This window comes from Nyctereutes procyonoides, unplaced genomic scaffold (assembly GCF_905146905.1).
Source record: "Nyctereutes procyonoides isolate TBG_1078 unplaced genomic scaffold, NYPRO_anot_genome, whole genome shotgun sequence".
Lineage (NCBI taxonomy): Eukaryota > Metazoa > Chordata > Mammalia > Carnivora > Canidae > Nyctereutes > Nyctereutes procyonoides.
Genome location: NW_026575126.1, coordinates 28,692,132 through 28,718,566, shown reverse-complemented (window position 1 = coordinate 28,718,566; position 26,435 = coordinate 28,692,132). Strand labels below are relative to the sequence as shown.

The following is a 26,435-nucleotide window of genomic DNA, read 5'->3' as shown; positions in this document are numbered from 1 at the left end:
AGAAACAGGGACATCCTGCCTGTATCTGTGTAAGATAACCATACAAAAAAATACACATCAGACTTGACAAAGCCAATGTAGAAGAAATACAAAGGCATATTAAAAAGAGATGCTCTAAGCAAAAGTGGCTCATTTTTTTAGGTTATAATAGTCTCAGTGACTTATTTCTGAAAATGGCTTAGTGTGTGTGCATTCGTTCTCCCAAATGTGAAGCAAGCCTGCTAGGATGAAAAAAAGTTCTGAGTAGAGAAATGAAGAAAACTTCACTAACTAAGCTAAGCAGCAAGAAGCTGGAAATCTGATCTACTGAATCCTAATTTTCTACCCTGTCTTTAGTCCTCATTCTCTTTCCAGTCCTGCGAATGGGCCTAGACACACTAACACTTACTATGTTTTAAGAGAGGAGACTCCAGAAAATGGCCTCATTTGTTAATTTTATTATTTTTTTAAAAGATTTAATTTATTTATTCATGAGAGACAGAGAGAGAGAGAGAGAGAGAGAGAGAGAGAGAGAGAGAGAGAGAGAGAGAGGCAGAGACACAGGCAGACGGAGAAGCAGGTTCCATGCAGGGAGCCTGACGTGGGATTTGATCCCAGGTCTCCAGGATCATGCCCTGGGCTAAATGTGACGCTAAACTGCTGAGCCACCGGGACTGTCCCTCATTTGTTAATTTTAAAAACTATTTTGTGGTGTGCAATTTGCTTTTTGGTTTTGGTGCCTTTCTTTATACTTGCTAAACTGTGGCAATCAGTATTTGCCAGATGACATAAGATGAATTCAGAAATAAGATGGGAGGGAAAAAGCCATTTAGTGATCAAAGAAGAAGTAAGTACAGCAGCAAAGACTTCTTTAACTTATAAATATCGGCCATATTATTAATAACTATAATTATTAACCTCAAGTTGGTACCCAGGTGACTTATAATTTAGTATCAAGAATAAGACAAATATATAAGTAACTCTTAAAAATGATGGAATATAGGGAGTGAGGATGTATTACAAGGTTTAATGAGAAATGAGATATGGGACTCTCCAACCAAAAGGTTCTCCCCTTGAACTGCTTTTTTTCTCCCATGAACTCTTATTGTCATCCTTTTTCCTTGTCTCCAGGCAATTGTTTCTTCTACTCTCTCCCTGTTTTTCTCTATCCTCATTCCTTAATTTATCCAGTTCCAACCCATTTTAGGTCCTATGGGTTATCAATCCATGTTTTGATAATATCTCAATTTCCCCTGTCCCCATTATTCCTGCTGCATCCCATCTGGTTGCCCATACTGCATTCTCTTGGTTCTTCATATGGGCCATGCTCAGTTCTACCTCAAGGCCTTTGCATATGTTGTTCCCTATGCCTAAAACACTCTATCTTGTCCCCAAATTCTTTTAACTCCTTGCTACTTCACCTAGCTAACACCTCTTCATTCTCCAGATCTCTGTCTATACTGCACATCAAGGAAGTCATATTTGATTCCCAGCTAAGTTAAACCCTTTTAAACATGTTGTGCAGAACCTTTTAAAAACTCATAACAAGTGAAATTATCTATCAAGTCTTCTTTTTTGTTAAATTATAACCTCTCCATGGGGGGAGGTGGCAATTCTGTCTTAGTCATTGTTAAATCCCCAGTGCTAGTTTATCATTTGATACATGTTAGGCATAAATATCTGCTCCATACTAATAAGTGAAAGGAGAAAGAGACTCTAGGAACTCAGCTGAGATGATCAAGGAAGGATTTATGGGGAAGGAAGCTTGTGAGATAGATTTTGACACATAATGAGAGGCAGTGGGAATAGTTGGTGCTGAGGCTTGGAACAAGAGAGTTAGTGGGTGCTCAGAGAAGAGTGGGTTGTTCATTTTGTAGAGTGTGGGTCACATAAGATAGTAGGAAAGATTAGGCTGGAAAGAAAGGTCAACATAATATGATGGAAGGCCTGACTTGAAAATCAATACTTAATGTAATATCTGATAAAGAGACAAGGAAGAAACATAGTACACTGGCTAAAGGAAAGGGGAAAAAAAGAGACAGAGCATGTTGGAAACTTGTTCATGAACTCAGTGATAGTCCAGGCAGAAACAATAAAAAACTGAGCTGCTGACTGTAAGAAATGGATGGGGAAAAAAACCCCACAGTGATAGAAATAATTATATGTTTAAGTTGAATTGTGTGGAGAAAAACTAAAATATTTAACTAAAATATTTGGGGGAGACAAGGAAAAGAGATAAGCCAGTGTGCCTCCTGATGTTTCTGTAAGAATAACTGGAAACATGGTGAATCCAGGAAAGTTGGGAAAATTTGGCTTTAGGGATAGTCAGGGAAAGAAAGTGATGAGTTCATTTTGTAACATTATTGAGCTACATTTTTAAAAAAATCATCTAGAATAAAGTATTCTTAGGGTGTACATTCTGATCAATGGCTGAAGATTAATGTTCTATGAGATTTTATATTTATACTCTAATGAGATTTTATATTTACATTTCTGTTAATTCCCTTAGTCACTTCATAAGCTTTTATACCAGAAGGGTGTTTCAAATAGTAGGATAAACACAGTGTGTCTTCTTGGACAACTAATTTTATAGAATATTTGAGACAATAAATCACCAACCAACTTAATCCTCTTCCCCACTTAAAAATATTCTTACCTTAGAAGTACATGATGGATGAGAATACAAGAGCCACATGGATTTTCAGACACACTCAAATTCAAAGAAATGTCATGCTTGTCAAACTGCTTTAGGGTCTATGTTCCTTGTCCCAATTTCTATATCCCTCACTTGGAGTTTATTTTGCTAAGTAAGTTGTCAAAATAGTTTTTCCACATTCATACAGCTGGTAAGTGGTAGAGCAAGAATCTTAAACCAGATCTCCATAGAGCCTTCTCTCTTACCTATTTCATTAGTACTTACTATTTATATATAATATTCAGATAATATCATATTTAGCATCACTAACCAAGTTAATGACAACATAAAGCCAAATACTTCCAGCTGGTACTTTTCAATTATGAATTAGCAAAGTCTCCAAGAATGTAATCAGAGCAAGTGATTTTTCACAGTGCTTGGGGAGAGTGAAGATGGGATCATCAAAAGAATTAGTGTGGTGTTTCCTAGTTCACTGATGATTAATCAGAAGGGTATGTTAAGCATTCTTTTAAGGCTCAATCCATCCTTCAAACTTTTAAAACAATGAGCTGTGATCACCTTCTTATCCAAAAGCTTGAAAGCACAATTTAGAAAGTCCTTCACAATCTGTGCCTAATTATTCTTCAGCAATGAATCCCCATACAACTAGCCCCAAATACACTAGATTTTAAACCATGAGTTAATACAATTAAAAGTCTTAAGACTTCAAAAGTAAGTAAGAGTTGGTCAGATTAAGGGGTAGGGAACAGGGTCTGTCTCTACAGAGGTAGAGAGTTCTAGGCAGCAACATGCAGAAACAACATCATGTAGGAAGAGGGAGCCAGGTCCACTGAAGAAGGCAATGGAAAGTCAGTGAAGGGCTTTGAGCAAGGAGTGACATACTCAGATCAGTCTGTACTTAAGAAAACTCACTCTAGGGGCACCTGGGTGGTTCAGCCAGTTGAGCATCTGACTCTTGATATCAGCTCAGGTCTTGATCCCAGGGTCATGAGCTTGAGCCCGGTGTTGGGCTCCATGTATGGAGCCTACTTAAAAAAAAAATTACTCTAGACACTGCTGGAAATGATATTGACACACATGGAACTGTTACTACTACTTCCAGATGTCCATGGTCCACTGACTTGTATAGGTAAGTGTGGAAACTGATAAATGAATTTACCTAACAAAACTGTAGTTATGAAATCGTATCATATTTTTAAAAAGATTTTATGTATTTATTTATGAGAGACAAGGGGGAGGCAGAGACATAGAGGGAGAAGAAGGCTCCCTAAGAGGATCCTGACGCGGGACTTGATCCCAGGATACTGGGATCAGAACTTGAGCCAAAGGCAGAAAGGCGCCCCAGAAATCTTATCAGATTTTAAAATAACAGTAATTAAACACAAAGGCTTTCCTCCAAAAGCTTCATGGTGCACGTTAGTGTGATTTTATAAACTTTAGTAACCATAATAAGCAAAGTACTTTGGCACACTGTATTTTTAAAATGTTCAATGCGTGAAATGTAATACTACAGCATTCCCAAACCACTTTATAATCTTTTTAAAAAGTGCTTATTTAAATACACAAATATGATCAATGAATACAGAATTACATAATCACCAAGAGAAGTTGCTAGAGTTTTCATAATGGTCTCTTGGTTTTCCCTCTGCTGATATTGGCGCCAAAGAAATTAGGTTATAACTATTGTTTCTCTGTGGCTGAAGAGACATTTCCAAGTACAGAATGAATGGAGTTCATTCAGAGGCCTTGCAAATGGGCTGTGGCCCCTTTTTATGCATGATGGGCCCCAGCAAGCATATTTAGAACAAAACCAACTTTCACTTTTTAATGCATTGACAAGGTCCTCACATTTTAAAGGAGCTCCACACAGTGGATTTACTCAGATTTATCTCTTCTGTCATCACAATTTCTATAGAAGAATATTAAGGATGCCAGGGAAATCAGTGACCTTGTCTGAGTTTTCTGTTTTAATAATAGGGCAAATTATATGTTGTTTAAAGCCTAAATTATAGAGGATGTAGGAATTTCCAATTGATTAAGTTTGAAACAAATAATAATAAAATTTGAGAAAGAAAAGAGCTTGATGGAGAGAACAAGTCCCTGTGGAAGGAAAAAAGGTGAAAAAGTCATGCATCTTTCAATAAACTTATTTATTTATTTACTTATTTTTGTGGTTACTATTGTTCCTGAATATATCAGGGCTGCATGTATTTTTTTTTTTTTAAGGCAAGATGAGACTCTACAGTTGGGAGAATAAAAGGTTATAACCCACTTCCTCCACGCCCTCTTGATACTCACCATCCACCCTTTGTGTGGTCTTTGGCTTATGCAGTATCCTGTCTCATTATGACTAGACATAAAGAGTCAAATAACTGTCATCAACAATATAGTATCAAATTGAAGGTCTCATTTTTTTAAATGTATCTATTTTGTCAATTTACTTTTTTTTTTCCTGTTTAAACCACAGAATAACCTCCTGCCAAGTTCACAGCTGGCAAAGGAACAGAGAAGTAAATTGTAATCTAATGCTATAGTTTTAGAACAACACAGTCAAAAGATTTTAATAGGAGGGGAAAGTAATTTCAAATTATTTTACCTGAGATGGGATCATGACCTGAGTTGAAGGCAGTGAGTTCAATATTTAAAGGTTCACTAGGACTTTTTCCTGTCTTAGCAAGGGAACTAATTTATTCCTAGGTTGGCCCAAGGGCGGATCTCTGCTTCATAAAGTAATTTGTGGGTTGGCCTACAAAGGGCACACAGAAAACCAATGAAAAGAGAGTAACGAGGTAGAAAGAATACCGGTTCTTGGCATCTGCTTGCACTTCATTGCCTGCATTTCTGCCAACACAGATTCGGGCGAGATGGAGTGCAGCTTCCAGTGGCTGGCTGAGGAACCTGTCTGCTACCCACTTCATTCAGCAGCAGGGGACCGTCATGCTCCTTCACACTGTGTCCTTTTGACGGACTTGATAGAAACTCTTCTTAATGGAGATACTAAAGATTAAAACCAATTCTGAGACTGAATCATTCTGAGAGAGAAAAAATTATCCAAGTCAAGTGACCCTATCTCTAACATAAGTTCTGCTAAAGACAAGGCAGCTCCTCTGCAAAAGAAAACAGACACACTGTTCAAGGGTTAAAAGCAGCAGAGAGATAATTGCTAATTAATCCTTTCATGTTTTCATGAACCAAATATTTAACTTACCAATTATCCTAAGTTGTATTTTTATTAGAGAAATATTGTATAATGGCTGTGCATGTACTCTAAGCATTTTATTATATAACAATATTATGTAATTGCAGTGGAAATAATGATACAATCTATCTCACCAAGTTGTGGAGAGGATAAAATGAGATAAAAGTATATAGTGCTCATAATGGGACGCCTGGGTGGCTCAGTGGTTGAGCATCTGCCTTCAGCTCAGGCGTGATCCAGAGTCCCCGGATCAAGTTCCACACTGGGCTCCCTGCATGAAGCCTGCTGCTCCCTCTGCCTGTGTCTTTGCCTCTCTCTGTGTGTCTTTCATGAATAAATAAATAAAGTCTTTTAAAAAAATAAAGGGCTCATACACCATATTCATGGTGCCTTATAATTGCTCAATAAATGGTTATTATTATTACTGCTGTTATGGAAACTGTTCATGTAAAGTTTGTTTCATAGTCCAGCTAGAAACATCTATTAATGAAGACACTAGGGGCTAAATAGTAACTCTGAGCTTGAGTAGGATCTGGAAAAAAAGAGAAATTTTTGATCCAGAGGTATTTATAAGGTTTCAAAGCACCCCTAAGACTCAGGTTTTCTGTAGTTTCCATAATTCCTTAAGTTTTTGAAAAGATATGCACTTTCAAGAAGTTAGGCTTTCACATTAAATTAAAGAATCTGAATCCTGGCTTCACAATTTAGTCTCTCTACATTTTCGTTTTCTCCCATGCAAAATGGAACTAATAATTCTCCCTACCCTCAGGGCCGTGCTGAGGATTACTGAAGACCGTATGTGTAAATGCTTCAGGCAGTGCAGGAAATTTAGCAAGTGTTAAACAGATCTTAAATCACTACCATCCTCATTACCACCATTATGTCTTATTGCCTGAGATTATCTTTGATTTTCTATTCTCTTTGGTGTATAAGGAAGTTCTGATTTCAATTATTCTGTAACTGAGCATTCCAAAATATGAGGTCATTACTAACCTTCCTGTCTATAAACTGGGGGGATATCTTAGAACACAGTGGCTGCAAGGAAAATAATCACACATTAGTAGGCTAAAGAAAAGGAGAAGAACCCAGCAGGATACGAAGCTGCCTCACTCATCCCTCAGGAACCCCAAGGTCAGGCTTGTCCTCTTTGCTTTTCTCTGTCAGTGCCCTTGGTTTCCTTTGCTTCCTCAGCAAGGGTCCAGTCTCAAGTAGAATGACTTGTAAGCACATCTGTCGAGGGGGTGGGGAGCTGTCTCTAAATTCACATTCTTTTGTTTGTTTTTCTTAAATATTTTATTTATTTATTTGACAGATGGAGAGAGAAAGCACAAGCAGGGGGAATGGCAGAAGAAGAGGGAGAAGCAGGCTCCCCAATGAGCAGAGAGCCCGACATGGGGCGATCCCAGGACCTCAGGATTATGGGATCATGACCTGAGTTGAAGGCAGACGCTTAACTTACTGAGCCACCCAAGCACCCTCTAAATTCACATTCTTGAGAGACAATCTTGGTATCTTAGACAGATTCCCATACTAATACTTGGTTTTGTTCCACTTGCCTCTCTTTGTTATCTCTCTTCCTATAGCTCTTAATTTCCAATTTCTGATTTAAAAAAACCAAAAGAACCTGTTTCCTAATTATGCTATTGGACTCTTTTAAGTCAAGTTGGTTTAAACATATTCTCAAGAATTTGAATCTTGAGTAGAGGTGCCTGGGACAATGGGCTCCTGAGCTCCTGATCTCAAGTCCTCAGAATTGTCCTGGTTTTCTCACCTCCGTGAAGTTTGCTTTGGAGAGGTACCTCCAAATCTCTGAGCGACTCCAGCAGTTCTCCTTTTTAAAGATGGTCTCTGTCTCTTAAGCACTTTTCTGTTTTTTAGAACTAAAAGGCCTTCCAGGGCTGAGTTTTCTCTGGGGAATTTAATCAGCTATGGTCAGTTAGGGACTTGGACAAGCCAAATTAAGCTAGAGGAGATGGCAGGTATAACAGGCAACTTGATATGTCCATCACAGGGAAAAATGGGTTATACAAAGGAGTACATTTGTATCTATATCTACCATAGCCCTAGCAGGATATAAAATACCTCATTTAACTGAATTCTATTTAAGTCCATAGGCGTTCACTGAATAAGAATTCAGGGGATGTTTAAGTGGGCAAAGCTTAGTCTTTGCTTTCAAGTAATGTCCAGTTGAGGAGAAGGATATATGTACACATATAATTGTAATATAAGGCAAGGTATCCTGACTACTATGCTAGATGAAATAAGCACACAGAGAAAAGAACAATTAATTTAGACTATGGGATTAGCCAAACGGATCAGCCTGCTAAGAGATTCAAATATCATGTTGTAAGCTACAGACATGAAGCAGAGAAGGATTCCTTTTCAGGAGCTATGGCTTTTTCACATCTTAAGCAATATAAGAAAGCAGAGTCCCCTGGCCAATAGGCACTTGGGAGATTTTACTGCTTTCCCACTCTCAACCTCACTGAGGCACAGGTCTAAGTAAAGGTGTATAGTGTCAGAACTTCTTTCTCCCCAGCAAAGTGTTTCTCTCCTCCCAAACCCTAATCCTGGGTTGGAAGGAAGTGTTGCAATCCATGGCCCTACTTCTCCACCAAGGCTGTTTTCCATGCTTGAATTACTTCAACAAGGAGAAAATCTGAATTTATGGTCCCCACTTTTGAAGTGGAGGTAAGTACATCATTTTTCTCAGATCTTAAATCTGATATTTCAGCACAAATTCTAGCCACAATGGCGTCCCTCAACCAAATTGAGTATCCACTGTGTTAAGGATGAGTCCTGGATACCAGTGTAACCTCTGCCTCCTTACCTTCTAGTCTACCCTGGCCCTGCAGGACTGCGGTTCTACCCCAGATATAGCCCTTTTTACCTGAGAACTGATTTTCCTAATTCTTAACAGTCATCTCTCTGGCTGATGATTCTGAAGCCTGGGTCATGTATTCTAAGTCCTAGTCCAATAAGCAATTCTTTTAGAACACAAACTGATATTTTCCATACTTTAGAGCAGGGGATGAAAAACTTTTTTGTATCAAGGGCCAGACAGTAAATATCCTAGGCTTAGAGGGTCTCTCTCTGTCCCTAGTATTCAGTCTGCCATTTTAACACTAAAGCAGCCACAGATAATACTTGAACAAATGGGTAGAGCTATGTTCTAATAAAATTTTTACAGAAGGAAGCAGTGATTTGGCCTCTGGGTATAATTGGCAGACCTCCTTCTCTTGAGCATTACCTATGCATTCAGGATTCCTTAATATCGTGATCCATCTATTGGAGAGATAGCTCAACTCAATCTTTCTCAATCCCCCCCCCCTTTTTTTTGCAAAAGTTTAGGATAACTCTCCACATAGTGACAACACACAAGATGTCCATATACCTTACTTCAGTTCCTGGGCTACTCCAGAGTCATAATTAATATTTGTATGTGCACCATCCTTCCCCCTAGAGTTAAAGTGAAAGAAAGAGAAACCAGAAATGGAATGGTATATCTATATATACATATAGCAGTTAAAAATAACTGAAAATAACTCAAAAAGCCTTTTAAAAAAAGTAACTGATCCTTAATTCTGGAATAATAGGAAGGGAGAAAAGTTAAGAGACAATAGTCTGTTATATCCTGCATGGAGCAGATACCTTGGTCAAAAGTAAAGAAAAGTGGTGTTGCCTGGGTGGCTTAGTTGGTTAAGTGTCTGCCTTTGGCTCAGGTCATGATCCTGGGGTCCTGGGATGGAGCCCCACATTAAGCCCCACATTGAGCCCTGCATTGGGCTCCCTGCTTAGCAAGGAGCCTGCTTTTCCCTTTCCCTCTGCCTGCTGCTCCCCCTGCTTGTGCTTGCATTCACTTGCTCTCTCTCTCTCTCTCTCTATCAAATAAATAAATAAAATCTTTAAAAATAAAAAAAGGGAAAAAAGTAAGAAAATTGGTTGGGGGGATCCCTGGGTGCCTCAGGGGTGTAGCGCCTGCCTTCGGCCCAGGGCGTGATCCTGGAGACCGGAGATCAAGTCCCACGTAGGGCTCCTTGCATGGAGCCTGCTTCTCCCTCTGCCTGTGTCTCTGTCTCTCTCTCTTTGTCTCTCATGAATAAATAAATAAAATCTTTTTTTAAAAAAAGAAAGAAAATTGGTTGGGTTACTCCCTAGAAAGTGACAAGAAAACTGAGGCTCATAAAAATTAAATGAGAATTCCACATAGATATGTCATGGAATTACTCATTATGCTCACCTTGAAGCAAGGGAAGGCGATGGATTGCAATATCCCAGACTGGAAATCTGAATATACTTTCTGAGTAGGGTTGTTAAATAGAGTGATTTGTAAAAATATAGTGGGCTTAATAGGATTTTGTAAGTGATTTAAAAATATATACAATAATAGTAACAATTGCCATTTAGTTAACTGTCAGTTAAATGCCAAGGTGGTAGATATTTTTCTGATTTAGCCATCCAACATCCATTCTCCTTTCTCCCAAAAATACTTCCTATACTTTCCTCTGGGAGATCATGCTTCTTGTGCTTTTGGTCCTTACGCTTTGAATGCTGCTGAAATTGTCCCTGATTCAAGAAGTGGGTATGTGAACTAGATCTGAATGATCAGAACATTGAATTTCCCTGGTCTTAAAATTGTTTCAGAGATGGAAACATGTGAATGTTATTTAATCAAAATGAGGCCAAGACTTTTTTTAGGTGTTTCTGAGAAGAGTTGCTTTTTTTTTTTTTTCTGTTAGAGTGGAAACCTACAAGATGTAAATATGGAGTTGGTAGGAATCAGCATTAAGAACTTCTTCCATGATAAAGCAAATATCAAGAAAGGTAAGCAAGAGAAATGCAAGAAGATCACATCCTGAGAATATAGTTGAACACGTAATATTTTAGTAATAAAACAAAATAAAAATAAAATAATTTCTAAAATTCTAACCAGTTTTCTTTTTGTCTCTCTCTATTCCTCCCTTTATCCTACCTTCCCTCTCTCCCCCCTCTGTTCCTCCCTTTTACTTTATGCCTGCAACTGAGAGTGCTAATACAATCTATTTTATGTTAGCCAGTACATATACATTTTTTTAATCCACAAAACAATCTTTTGGATGGAAATAATTATTCTCATTTTCAGATCAGTCAACTGAGTAATTGCATAGTATGCCCAAGGTCATGCACCTAATATGCCTCAAAGTGATGATTCAACCTCAGGTCAGTTTGACTCCAAAGCAGGTGGTCCTCACTGCACTCTGTTCTTAGGGGACAGGGCTCCTAAGGGACCAAACCTTGAGGTTTCAACACCTCACACGTGCTTATAATTTAGGAGCCATAACTATGTTAGACGTATAATATGATGATAACACATTTGCTCTGGACTGTGATGGGAAAATAAATGATTTACTTTTGAAAATGTAGTGAATCCTTGACCAGGTCACAGGTGCATTTTATTTTATTTTATATTTTATATTATTTTAAGATCTTATTTATTTATCTGAGAGAGAGAAAGAGGCAGAGAACACGAGTAGGGGGAGGGCAGAGGAAGAAGCAGAATCCCTGGTGAGCAAGAATCCTGATGTGGGGCTTGATCTCAGGATCCTAGGATCATGACCTGAGCTGAAGGTAGATGCTTTAACTGACTGAGCCACCCAGGCACCCCCACAGGTGTCTTTTAGAATGTTCATGAAATGATTGTTACAGACAAGCCATTTATAAAAAGTATTTCTTTAAAGTGAATGGCACTTTGCACTTCTAATGTCAGGTGTATGTCCAAGACAAAACTAAAAAAGTTGAATTCATACAAACCAGAGAGTAGAATGGTGGTTGCCAAGGGCTAGAGGAAATGGAGAGATGTTGGCCCAAGGGTACAGACTTCCAGTTACAAAATGAATAAGTTCTGGGGATCATTTGTACATAATGGTGATTATAGTCTGTGATACCACATTGTATAGTTTGATTTGCTAATTAAGTAGATCCTAAGCAATTACCTACAAAGGTAACTATGTGAGGTGATAGATGTGTTAATTATCTTGATTACCATAACAATTTCACAATGCATATTACATGAAGTCATCACACTGTATACCTTAAAGAAATCATGTTGTACAAACCCAAATATATACAGTTTTTATTTATCAATGATACTTCAGTAGAGCTGGGACTTACCTCAGTTATTTACTGCTCTGAGATGACAATTTAGACATTTCAGTCTTTGCAATTCAAAAACACTAGGAGACTTTTGATTTGTTTGAAATAGATTCCAGTGACCTATCCTAATGTATTATGGTAAAAGGAGTAAAGGGAAATTTCTCTGATATCCAAACTCATTTGAAAAAGTTCCCTATTGCCTCAGCCTACTCTTTCTCCTCTAAGTAGATATAAAGACAGAAAGTGTGTACAGAATATAACATTATTTAAATGAGAATCATATAAGTGCTCTGAAGTAATCATACATTGATAGTTCAAGATTATTGACTTCCATGTTGTTACAACTTATATAAGCCATGTGGCTACATTAAAGTTAATAGAAAATTTGAGATCCCTTCTCAAATACATTGTATTTTAAAACAACATATTTTTATAATGAAAACTGTCTTGATATATTTCCTTATTCAGTACTATACAGTAATAATCTTTGATTGTTTCCTGACAAAATAGTATTTAACTTTAATTACAGTTGTGGGCATGTATTACAAGCTGCTCATTTGGGGAGGTAATTTATGTACAAATTTGTGTGGGGGTCTGCATGTGTGTGTGTGTGAGAGAGAGAGAGAGAAGGAGAGGGAAAGAGAGCACAAAAGAGGCAAAAGTGAATCATATTCTATTTAAAAAATCTATAAATATTTAAATCTAAAAGTCAGTAGTTCCTTAGTTGAGGAACTTAGGAGAGGATGCGGTACAAATAATAATAGTACTATTATGAGCATCCTCATTTTACTGATGAGAGACTGAGGAACAGAGAAGTTTGTTCAGTATTGCATGCCAGACTCTTTTTTTTAAGATTTATTTATTCATTTTAGTATAAGAGATAGTGATCAAGGGATGGGGCAAAGGGAGAAGGAGAGAGAGAATCCTCAAGCAGACTCCCCGCTGAGTGCAGAGCCCAACTTGGGACTCAACACAGGGTTGAATCCCATGACCCTGAGGTCATGACCTGAGCCAAAATCAAGAGTCAGGTACTTAACTGACTGAGCCACCCAGATGCTTCTTGCATCTCAGACTCTTATTTTGTTTGGAAAGAGTGGTTCCCTATGAAGTTTCACACGTTGGGGAAAGTGTTACATTGCCAGCTTTCAGTATGAGTTCACTTCAGGCAGATACTGGGAACATAAGATGCCCTATTAATTTAAGAAGCCCTTTATACCGTATTTTTTGTTCTGGGCATCCCAGTACCATTACTTCATTGCTAAACTTAGTGCCTGGTATGCTCTAAATGTCTAAACATCTCTCAATGTCTGTTGTAGGATGAAAATGAGTATAAAAGTTTTTGTCTTGGACATACACCTGACATTAGGCTACAAGTGAAAAGTGCCATTCACTTTAAAGAAATACTTTTTATAAATGGCTTGTCTTTAACAATCATTCATGAATATTCTAAAAGGCACCTGTGGGGGCACCTGGGTGGCTCAAGTCAGTTAAAACATCTACCTTCAGCTCAGGTCATGATTCCAGGATCCTGAGATCAAGCCCTACATGGGGATTCTTGCTCACCAGGGATTTTGCTTCTCCCTCTGCCCTCCCCCTACTCGTGCTCTCTGCCTCTTTCTCTCTCATTCTCTCAGATAAATAAATAAGATCTTAAAATAAATAAAATAAAATAAAATAAAATGCACCTGTGAGATCACACAGTATTTGTCTTTCATCAAATATTTAGCATCATGTCCTCCAGGTTTATCCATGTTGTTGCAAATGGCAGACTTTCCTTCTTTTTCTATGGCTGAATAATATTTCTATATATATAGTGTATAGGTAATATATGCATGTTTGTGTGTGTGTATATATATATGTGTTATATATTATATTTTTATTATCCATTTATCTGTTGATGGACACTGAGGTTGTTTCCATAGCTTGGCTATTGTGAATGCTGCAGTGAATGTGAGAGTGCAGATATCTCTTTGAGAGACTGATTTCCTTTCCTTTGGATACAAGCCCAGAACTGGAATTGTGGATCATATGGTTGTTCTATTTTTAATTTTTTGAGGAAGATCCCATTTTCCATAGTGGCTGCACCAATTTACATTCCCATGAACAGTGTACAAAGGCTCCCTTTTCTCCGCATTCTCACCAACACCTATCTCTTGTCCTTTTGATAATAGTTATCCTAATACCTGTGAGGTGCTATCTCATTGTGGTTTTGACTTGTTTTGCCTTGATGAGTAGTGATATTGAGCACCTCTTCATATACCTGTTAGTCATTTGTATGTCTTCTTTGGGAAAATGTCTATTCAGGTCCTTTGCTCATTTTTTTTTTTTTTTTTTTGCTATATTGAGTTGTATGAGTTCCTTCAATATTTAGGTTATTAACCCCTTATTAGATATATGGTTTGCAAATTTTTTCCCCATTTTCATAGGCGATTGCCTTTTAATTTTTTTATTGTTTCCTTTGCTTTACAGAAGATTTTTAGTTTGGTGTAGTCCCAACTGTTTATTTTTGCCTTTGTTGTTATGCTTTCTTTGTCATGTCAAAAAAAAAATTTTGTCCAGACCAATGCCAACAAACTTTTTCCCCTGTGTTTTCTTCTTGTTTTCCCTGTTTTATGGTTTCAGGTGTTACATGTAAGTTTTTAATCCATATTGAGTTGATTATTGTATAAGGTCCAATTTCATTCTTTTGTTAAAATATATATTTCTCTTAGTGCCCATATAATGCTGAATGAAGCCATGTGGTGTAATGGTTAAAGAACAAGAACACTGATGTCAGACAACTGTGGGTTCAGATTCGGATTCTAGGTGAGGTTCTTAGATTAAATGCATTATTGTATGTAAAATACTTAGCATGGATGCTGACACTTGGTAAGCACATGCATATGTATAATAATGTTAGATTTACAAAATACAAATCTTCATAGAAAAGCTTTCAGTGATAAAGGAAATATCAAAAATTAAAAGCAACTATATATCCTTGAGCTTTCTTTACTAGTAACATATAAAAAAACATAAAAATCAAATTCTTTTTCAAAAAAGATTTTATTTATTTGAGAGAAAGAGAGAGCGAGCACAAGCAGGGTGAGGCAGGGAGAGAAGCAGACTCCCTGCTGAGCAGGGAGCCCTACCTGGGGCTCGCTCTCAGGACCCTGAGATCATGACCTGAGCCAAAGGCAGCCACTTAACTGACTGAGCCACCCAGGCACCCTAAAAATCAAATTCTTAATATAGCTCTATAAATTAAGAGTTAAATCACTTGGGCATATAAAAAAGACTAGATAAACAACAGGGAGATGCTATACTAATAGAGAATAATTCTTTATTATTATGTAACTATTTTAACTATATTTAACTGTATTGTCCAACATCTTATTAGTTCAAATGCAATGTGAAATACTATACTTTGTGTTACTCTACACTTTATTTGCTTAGTTATAGAATTTGCAGTTATTTGTTACTTTTTATGGTTTTTTACATACTTGATAGTGAGCTAAACACCTTAGTTTTGCTTCAGTTACACAATTTTAAGATCTTTTTCATCACACAATTATTCTTTTAAAATGAATGTGGAAGTACAAATGTGCAGAGTGTAGACAGCTGTCCAAACAAAAGAACTCTATGTATCAGGACAGGTGCTGTAATTTTCCCCCAAATCCTTAACCCAAGTGCTGGGTTTATAAAAAATTTGGAGGAAAAAGACTTAAACAAAAAAGAAATAAGAGAGAGAGAGTAGTAAAAGCAACATATTTCAATTTATTCCATGCACAAGAATAAAAAAATAATCCATGAAAACTTTAAAGAAAAGTATAGCGGATTGTCTGCTGCTTTGGAGGTATTTTGATATCACATAATAATCCCAGTTTGGAACACTTATTATAGCTAGCTAACCCAAGGCACTGGGTCAAAGTGTTACTAAGAATCACGTCACACTTAATAAACCTGAAGAATCAACTTAATTTACAAATTACTAGACTATGAGTTATTTCAGGGCAAGATCCAACTTATTCATCATGGTTTTCCCAGTACCTCACACAAACCAGGTAAGGATTAAATGAAGGAGCACAGACAACTGAAGACCTACACCTACTGGAAGAAAAGCCATACTGTGGTCAAATGGCACTCTCCCATAGGCTTAAATCAATAGCCAGATGATCAAGAGCTGTGGTTCTCAGTCAGGGGAGATATTACCCCCAGGAAACAATTGCCACCATCTAGAGTAATTTTTTGGCTATCACAACTGTGGGGATGATGTTATCTGGAGGCTAGAGGCCAAGGGTGCTGCAAGCATCCTACAGGACACAGGACACCCTCCAGCCCCTCCCCCCGCCCCGGAACAAAGAATTATTTGGCCCACAATGTCAATAGTGGTAAGGTTAAGAAGCCCTGATGTAAAAGTTAACTGAATATTTACAACAGCATCAGTCATTCAGAGCAGACGCCACTAAACCCTACCTTGTTTAATTAAAATGTCTCATTATAGAATTTGCGACTCATTTTCCAAAAAAGGAAAGCTGCTAAAATGGATAGAAATGTGGAAGTAGAATGAAAAGCCTCTCATTTTCTCTTAGCTAATAGACAATTTTTCATACAGCTTTGTGTTTATCACTACATGTGATCTTTCGGAACTGGGGATGATGGTGAGTGACAGGGATATGCTTCCACATGAGCTGTTGCTTTTCTCCTAGAAAATATATCGACTTTTATTAGTGAGACATTTAGAGAGGTCACATATGGAAGAAGGCCTAGACTGGTGTTCCATATTGGCATAAGAATACTGAAATAGAAAAAGTAAAGACAATAATGATAAGATAGTCAAGATCTTTTGGGTGCTTTCAATCTGGCAGGCACCATACTAAGCATTTTACATGTGTTTTTGTTTTACTGGCAAGATCTACTAATTTCAGAAATTGAGAGTTCCAGAGAGAATACTATTTTCTTGTATAAAAAATATTGCTTTATAATTTCCCCTTGACCTGTCCCTTTCCTCCCCTACACTGAGACCTTCTGGAGGATAGGGTCTCTTGCCTTATTCATCATTGTAAACCAAAGGACCTGGCATTTTACCACAAAATAGGGCATTCATTACAAATTTGTTACATAAATAAGAGTACCCCTGCTCAATGAGACATAAATCCAGAGAAACTATCTGAAACACTCCAAAATCTGAGAAGAGAGGTTGTCATAAGCCTAGTCTGTGAGCTCCTCCATAAGTAGGATATCTCATTTATCTTTGCATTCACAGTGAATTCACAGTTACAGGAGAAGAGTCTAGCATATAATAGGCACTTAGAATACTTTGAATTGAATTAATCTGGAGACTATAACCATTTTCAGAAGTTCTTCCAAAACAGGGAAATGTGATCCACTCCTTTACTCGGATCTTGACTCAGCAAATACAGTTACTACTGTTTTTCACATGTACTTGTTTACTGCTCTTGTGTGGTTCCTGCTTTTTACATGTTCAGCTCTGATGATAACAATTAATGGCACTCAGACAAGGTCAAAGGGAGGAAGTATTTCACTTGGACAGTTTCTTCACCCAGCTATATATTTGTCAGTGTGAGGAGCAGAATATTTATATAAGTAAAGGCAAATATTCTTTTCTGAGTCTAACCCAGTGCTCTCCAGCTGCCCAATTAGATTGTTGCCTTATGTGGGGAGCCATCATGTGGTGCTGTGGTGGATACTGTGGGAAAGGGAGGAAGAAAAGAAGTAGAAACAAGTTGAATGTGCTGAGGCAGAAACTATAGGTCTATTTTGAGCATATCCCACCTGATGTTTTATCAACAAAGACAAGAACAACATGTCTTCTGTTTCTTAGGCACTCAAAAAGTTTTCACTAAGCTTCAAAAATCAAGCACATGGGGGATCCCTGGGTGGCTTAGCGGTTGAGCGTCTGCCTTCGGCCCAGGGTGTGATCCTGGAGTCCCGGGATTGAAATGTGGAGCCCATGTCGGGCTCCCTGCATGGAGCCTGCTTCTCTCTCTGCCTGTGTCTCTGCCTCTCTCTCTCTGTGTCTCTCAGTCTCTCATGAATAAATAAATAAAATCTTTTTAAAAAATCAAGTACATTGGCATAACAACTATAAAGTATTTGTTTGCTGTTCTTTTGTTTTAGAAAAGATGTTTTTTCATTCTCTTCATGAACTAATGTTTATGAAATGCTCTCATATACATGCTTTCTGTCATTGCCTGCACTGAGAAAATTATATAGAGAAGTTTCTGCCCTCTGAGTTTCTGTATTGCATGGAATAAGAGAGAATAGAAAAGAAGGTCACACTCCTTTCCTTTAAAATGTCATGACCCAAAATAATATATAAATAAATGTTTACTGTAATCAGGCAAAATTGGCAGTAGTATAGATATCGGCAAACTGAATGGAGAATCTATGCCCTCAGACCATGGATGGGTAAGTAAACATAGATATAATGCCTTCCAACTTCCCTCAACACAACTTCTGCATTTTGTTGGTTCTGAGATGAGAAAATGAGATTATCTCTTGGATAATCTCTGATCACTTTCTGTCTCCAACAGCAGATCCCTTCGCAGCCTACTACTGAAGGAATGGAAAGACCTCACAGTGGGCCACCAGAGAGCTACGACACATGCAAAGAACTTGCAACCCTCCTTGTTTCCTTATTTTTCCTGATTCCATTGGCAGAATTTTTTTCCTTGCCCAAAGCAGAGCTGCAAATGAAAGCAGCTGCCCAAAGTGGAGGAAGTTCAAAGACCAGAGAAGAAAGAGAAAGGAGGTGGGGGTCAAATGAGGAAAACAACTGAGGACAGCAAGAAGACTTTTGGCAACTCTGCCTTGTACAAAAGGCTAAAACAGAAAACATACGGGGGACAGATGGACTGGTGGCAGCCGTGGGCAAAGTGATGCACCCATAGGCTTTCAAGTGACAACTAAGTATTGTATTTTACAGACTCAAAAATTTTTAATGCTCCCAGGGCAAGAAATATTTCAAAATACCTTCCTCTGAGCTTTTGGTGGCCACTTTTCTGGTTCCTGTCATACACTCATTCATGTTTCTGAATCATGCTACAGATGAAAACCTATCTAAAATTTTTGTATGAATTTCTCCTTTTTACTTAAGGGTTATCGAGAAAATATAAGTATGTTTATTTCCAATCTGACTTCAAAGGGCCCACTTAGAGGAATTAGTGTATATCTGCATTTTTTATATATATTTATGTATATCTGTATATTTTTTAACTACAAGTTTTAGTGCTTCATTAGATATTAATATTTAATCTTGAAATTATTATAAAAGGATTATAGTTAAAATGTTCCAATTAGTTGCTTTCTTTTGAAGAACTTAAAAGAAATAAAATAAATACAACTTATGAGACCTTACAGAATATATTTCAAAAACAGATTTAAAGAATATATAAATATCCTACTATATTTTAGGATTTTTAGAAAACTTTTATGCAAATTAATTTTACATAGTTTTGATTCAATGTTAATAATATATGAAATCTAGCCTGTTGGAATTCCGAAAGATTGGAAAATTCCATGGACTGCAGATTCTGGAAGGAAATTTGAATATATTCACAATTTCAAGCATCTACATTTTTAGCACAAACATTTTCTATTGCCTCTTTAAAAAATATATTTACAAAGCAAGGGTAACTGTGAAATAGGACCTGCAAATGCTTGATCTCTGTAGAAATTTCAGGAACGCAACTACAGAACAGTAAACACTTTCTACAGACTGACTGCCAAATCTACAAGTCTCTTCTTTCAGTCAACACTTTCCCACCATCGTGAGAACCATTTCTCATTAACAACCAAATTGTTTTCAGATGCAGTGCTATAAGGGGTTTCCCTAGAAACCATTTGGTAAAAGACTGTGGCTTTCTTCCATAGAATCTCAAGCAGTGAAAAGGCAGATTTTCTGGCATAAATCAAACCCAATTTCTAGGGTTCACTAAACCCTTTCTCCTCAAAATAATGTTTTGTGACTTGATCTTAGCAGTTAATAGTACATGCAGGAGAGGTGGTGTGAACCAGTTCTGAATGAATTTTATTCCATTTCTTTTGTCATTCAATTGAAACCATTTCCAGGGCTTGTTATACCTTGATGAAGGTTTAACTGCACAACGGATGGACAAAATGGTACATTTTATTGTATAACAAAATCTGTACATTTTTTCCTACTAAGTTGTCCAGGTGAATTAATCTTTTTTATTGAAAGGATAATACCATTTGTTCTGATTTCAGAGTTGTTCTTGCTTGTAAATCTACTTTTTAAAAAAGAAGTTGGGCAACACAGAAGTTTTTGTACTAAAATATAGATACTTCATCTGGCCAATATATACAAATATATATCAATAATGTTTAGGAAGTTTCTAAGTGCATATGACTCATAAGAAATACACTGAAAAGAGGCATTTGTATTAATAATTATGTCTCAAGTATGGACTTGGCAGGATATCTTAAATGGAAATCTAAAATTATTACTGGGATGGAATTATGATTTTCCATAACTCCATACCTTTTGCACACATTGTTCTTTTTGCCAGCAATATACATCTGCCTCCCAGAAAAATCTTATTTCTTCCTCAGTCTCTGCTCAACTATCTCCTCATTCATTCATTCATTCATCATTCAATAATTTTTTCACTGAGCACCTACTATATGCTAGATGCTGCAGAGAACACGGAGCCGATGGTTGAATCCGAATGGACTGATTCTTCCCTAACTTTAGACAGTTACCATCAGCCATTTAACAAGTATCTAAGAACACTCACTAAGAACTAGTTCTAGACACTTGCCATATCATATTGCAATCATTCATTTGTGAATCTACTTTACCTATTTGGCTATGAGCTTTTTGAGGAAAGAGCTTTTACGTATTTTTGTATTCCCAATACCTAGCACAATTTCTGGAACACAGCAGGAAAAAAGTAAATTTTTGTTGAATAAATGACTAGAGTTAACTAAAATATTCTAGTTAATAAAACAAGCTTTCTTCTACTTTAAAACTATCAATATGGGATCCCTGGGTGGCGCAGCGGTTTGGCGCCTGCCTTTGGCCCAGGGCGCGATCCTGGAGACCTGGGATCGAGTCCCACGTCGGGCTCCTGGTGCATGGAGCCTGCTTCTCCCTCTGCCTGTGTCTCTGCCTCTCTCTCTCTCTCACTGTGTGCCTATCATAAATAAATAAAAATTAAAAAAATTTAAAACTATCAATATTATAACATAGGTTTACAAAAGTATCAGTCCTGATTTGCTAAAAACTTCAGCCAAATAAAAATTAATTTATTAAAAAAAAAAAAAACTTCAGCCAAGTATTTTAAAGAAGTGAAAGGTGGAAATCAGAAAAATGTACAAGCTGCTCTAAGAAGTTTGGCAGCTAGAGATGTGGCCATGTTACCTGGCAAGTCTTTCCCAACACTGAATTATAGGATGATCCATCTAAATTCAAAAAATACTTCAAATTAGAATTTGTCTTCTTAATTATATGACACAAGTCTTGTGGCAATTTGGTCTGAAGATATTTGAATTTAAAAATTTAAACCTTTGTTTCCAAAGGCATCTCACTCAGAGTAAATCCTCCAAATCCCTACTTTAACATATAAGACCTTTTAAGATCTGTCACGCTGCCCCCTCCTTTCCAACCTTTCCTCAAACCACTCCCCCTTTTCCAAGTGCTCTTACCAGACTAATTTCTTGCTATTCCTTGATATCCAAGTAATTTTGCCTCAGGACCTTGGCACTTGCTTCTCCCTCTGCCTGGACAGCTCTTCCTCACATACCTTGAAAGTTCACTTTCTCCTTCCTATAGGTCTTTGCTCAAATGTCACCTTTTCAGAGAGGTCTTCTTTGACACCAAATCTTAAACAGCAGGCCTGTCCTCTCCACTCTGAAGCACTTCTAATCCCCTTCTAATCCCCTACTTTAATTTCTTCATAATATTTGCCACCATGTAACATAATATCTATTACTTTTTTTTCTTTTGGTCTGTCTTTCCTAGTAAAATGTAAACTCTGCAAAGCTAGGTATTTTGACTATATTCTTGGTGATTAGAAGTGTGCCTTACACATAGAAGGCACCCTATAAATATTTATTGGGTGAATGGATTTGATGAAACTATCAAAAACTGTATCTGTAGCATTAACTCTACTGTGTAGAGTACAGTAACTTATACTGTGCTAATAACTAGGGACTACAAATATGGTAACCCCCTGAATTTGTGGATTCAGAATTGACTAATTGGATCTTATATGTAGCCTGAATAGAAAGTATGGGTGTGGCTCTAAGATTAGGTAAACCAATGGAATTTAATTCAGCTGGTGAGGCATGAACAGCAATGCCTATAGACAGCAAGAATCCAATTATTGGAATCCAATAATCTGGTATTGGGTTAGTATGATCTCATGATAATTTATGGAGCACAAAATCTGAAGCCTATAGTAGGAAAGCTAGCCTAGGCTCCAGTAATCTGATAATACTGATGGTAGTGAAATGCTCTCTGACCTGCTGGGAATGAGTTTGCTGGTGGAGAACTTCCAATTACACTGGCCAAATCAATGGAACACAGACATGCATTAAATTAAGACTCAAATGCGCCTAGGGTTACATAGCTAGAAAGAGGCACAGCTAAATTTTAAACAGATCTTTCTGCTCCCAGGACTGCTGCTCAGGCATTTAAATAAAAGTTATATGGCAACCCAGGTGGCTCAGTGGTTTAGTGCCGCCTTCGCCCAGGGTGTGATCCTGGAGGCAAGGGATCAAGTCCCGCATTGGGCTCCCTGCATGGAGTCTGTTTCTCCTCCTGCCTGTGTCTCTGCCTCTCTCTCAGTCTGTGTCTCTCATGAATAAATAAATAAAATCTTTAAAAATAAATAAATAAACAAACAAATAAATAAATAAATGTTAGAATATAAATTTTATTCACAGAAATCCATTTTCTAATAGTAGTTATGTCCATGTCATTCTCTGTATTCCAGATTCTGTGAGGGTAAAGACTAGTCTTCATTTATCTTTGTATTGTTTAATTAGTAAAATACTCAGGAGAGAATAAACTTTTGATAAATGTGGTTAAGTTAAATAAAATTAAATGAGACTTGCATATTCCTACTTGTTACCTTACGCTTACTAAATGTTTTTGCTTACCTCATGGAATGTCCTTCTTTAAATTCTATTCAACTGTCAAACTCCAACTTAAATTCTAGAGTCTTTACTTGAGGCCTTGGAGACATTTTCTGAACTCTACCTCAGCATTTTATCTTTTCATCTATTTAATTATGATTCTCAAAGGTGTCACTAGCTTATTTGTACCCTCCACCCTTATGCTTATAGCAGACAGCCAACCAACATTGGTTACCCAAAATCCAGAAGAAAAAGTCTGTCAATAAATCTGTTCTCTTAATCAACAGTTCAAAACAGGAATGAACATTCAAAACAGGAAAAGAATTCTAAACTTCCTAACAGCAGGCAGACATTACTACAGTCTGGGTGTTGCTATATAGTGTACAAAAGAATTCCTTTTGTTCTTTATGAGGAACTTAGCTTTACCACATCTGAAGACTGTCAGTATATTGATAAAGTTTTTTTTTTTTTAAAAAGAAGTCATTTCCTTATGAAAAGACATTCTCAATATTTTCTAAAAGAGAAAAATATTAATATGTAGTTTGTGTCGATGTTATTAAAAATAGAATACTTGCAATAAAAACTAATAAAAGCCCAATTACTGTTGAGCTACATTGCAACAAATCTAGTTGTGAAAGTCAAATTTATAGCCTCATTATTTCTAAGTGATCAACTGGAGGAAACAGATGAGACAACAAACATATGAGAACTATACCATTTACTAAATATAAAAGTAAGAATAATACTTTCCATTTTGAACCTAGACTTTTGCTCACATGTTTTTGTTTTGTAATCATTAAGATTCTGTATCACAAAAAGGCTAGATTTTTTTCTTCAACCCAAATCTTTAGTAAATCCATTTTTTTCCTCTGGGTCTGGGGAAACTTAGTTTTGGCAGCATCAGGTAACTATGAGATAGGAGTCACACCAAAAGTATGTTTCTTGATTCATATTTTTAGTACCTAAAAAAAAGAATATTTTTTTCCTGTTCAAGATTATACTTCTGAATGAATAATTCCAAAATCTCATGGTCTACCTGTGATATGGAATGATCACACATTTAAAACACTGGTGGTAAAATCAGAGACTGATTACTGTGAAGCTAAGAAAGCACAAGCTCCAAGGCTCCTTTGCACAGTCCCCTTCTGAGGCACTGAGAGGGCCTCCAGCAATGACTAACAATCACATACTTTTGTACAATTTTTGAAGTAAAATACATTAACTATAATTGGTTAAGACCAGTATTTCTTTTTATTATGACTTCTGCATCACCTTTCCTCATGTTAGGTGTCAGAGTAGCCACATGTTCCTTGGGATCCAGCTAAGAGGAGACTAGATTAGGGATTTGTGTAGCTTGGATTTAGTGGGATAGGCATACGTGGTCTGCAGAGTTTTATGTATAAGTAGATTATAACTAGCCAAGCAAGTTCAGAACTGGCTTTTTTTTTAAAGATTTTATTTATTTATTCATGACAGACACAGAGAGAGAGGCAGAGACACAGGCAGAGGGAGAAGCAGGCTCCATGCAGGGAGCCTGGTGTGAGACTTGATCCTGAGTCTCCAGGATCACACCCTGGGCTGAAGGTGGTACTAAACCACTGGGCCACTGGGGCTGCCCCAGAACTGGCTTTTAACAATACTCCTATTGCACTGTGAATGATTCATCCATAACCATGATACAGTGATGAGTCCAGAGGTCCTACTATGGTATGAATCTATCTGATGATGCCTGGTACTGAAAGTATGTAGCTAAGGCCAAAAGACAATTGAGAGAAGTGTTCTCACATTAGACAACAATATTAAAAATTTACAAGAACAGGGGTGCCTGGGTGACTAAGTTCGTTAAGCATCTGACTCTTGGTTTCTGCTCTGGTAATGATTTCAGGGTTCTGGGATTGAGCCCCACATTGGACTCAGTGCAGAGTCTGATTGAGATCCTCTCCCTCTACCCCTTACTCTGCTCTCTCTCTCTCAAATAAATAAATAAAATAGGGCAGCCCCAGTGGTGCAGCGGTTTAGCACCGCCTGCAGCCCAGGGCGTGATCCTGGAGACCCGGGATCGAGTCCCACGTCAGGCTCTCTGCATGGAGCCTGCTTCTCCATCTGCCTGTGTCTCTGCCTCTCTCTCTCTCTCTCTCTCTCTCTGCATCTCTATGAATAAATAAATAAAATCTTTAAAAATAAATAAATAAAATAAACATTGAAAAAATTTAGAACATTATTAATATCAAGTTTAATAGTGAGTTGTAAACTAAAAGAAGTTTTTCTTCTAACAATAATAAATAATAGGATCTCTAACTCCACCCATGAAAGATTATGCCTTCCCACTGCAGACAACCAAAAATCAAGGCAAAATATATAAAATGTGGCTTTCAGATATTGCATAAAATGCAGTGCAGAATTGTGATCTCTGAAAGAATTTTCATGAATTTGTAGTAGTGCCCAATTATTTCCAAAGTAGAGGTCTACAATAACAAGGCTTGAAGGCCAAGCCAATTTATTTAGCTGCACACTGAAACAAGTCCAATACTCTAAAGAAATGCAACAAAACCCAGTAACCAAGCATAAAACCCAGTACTCAATAGTAAATTCACAACATCTGGCTCCTGCAAATGTATTAAGCATGCAAAGGAGTGAGATATTATTACCCATACTCAGTAGAAAAATAAATCAGTTATAAATATATACAGAAACATAGCAACAGACTAGGAGAAAATACTTACAAAGACATATCAGATGGAAGACTGTTACCTAAAATGTACAAAAAACTCTTAAAAATAATAAGAACACAACCCAATTTAAAAATTGGTCAAAGATCTAAATAGACACCTTGCTAAATAAGATATCAAATAAACATGTGAGAAAAAATGTTTCCCATGATATGTTATTAGGAAAATGCAAATTACAATAACAATGAGATACATACCTATGAGAATGTCTGAAATACAGAACACCGACAATACCAAATGCTGGTGAGGAAGTGGAGCAACAGGAATTCTCATTTATTGCTGGTAGAAATGCAAAGTGATACAGCCACTCTGAAAGACAGGTTGAAGGTTTCTTACAAAACTAAACATATGACCAGCAATTATGCTCCTTGGTATTTACCCAATGGGATGAAAACTTAGGTCTATAAAAAAATCCTGCCCACTAATGAATACTGCAGCTTTATTCATAATTGCCAAACCTTGAAAATAAGATGTGCTTTAGTAGGTGAATGGATGAATAAACTGATACATTTTTCAGCACTTAAAAGGTATGAGCTGTCAAGCCATGAAAAAACATGGAAAGAACTTAAATGCAGATTACTAAGTGAAAGAAGCCCATCTGAAACTACATAATGCATGATTCCAACTATATGACATTCCA

At 37.1% G+C, this 26,435-nt stretch overlaps 1 long non-coding RNA gene across 1 annotated transcript in view; it reads right to left on the bottom strand.

Moving 5' to 3' along the window:
• The window catches only part of LOC129519976 (uncharacterized), a 108,707-nt gene that overhangs the window by 45,900 nt on the left and 36,372 nt on the right, over positions 1-26,435 (bottom strand). The window contains exon 2 of the long non-coding RNA XR_008666456.1: positions 25,993-26,104. This is a non-coding gene — a long non-coding RNA (uncharacterized LOC129519976). The remainder of the gene's footprint in view (positions 1-25,992; positions 26,105-26,435) is intronic.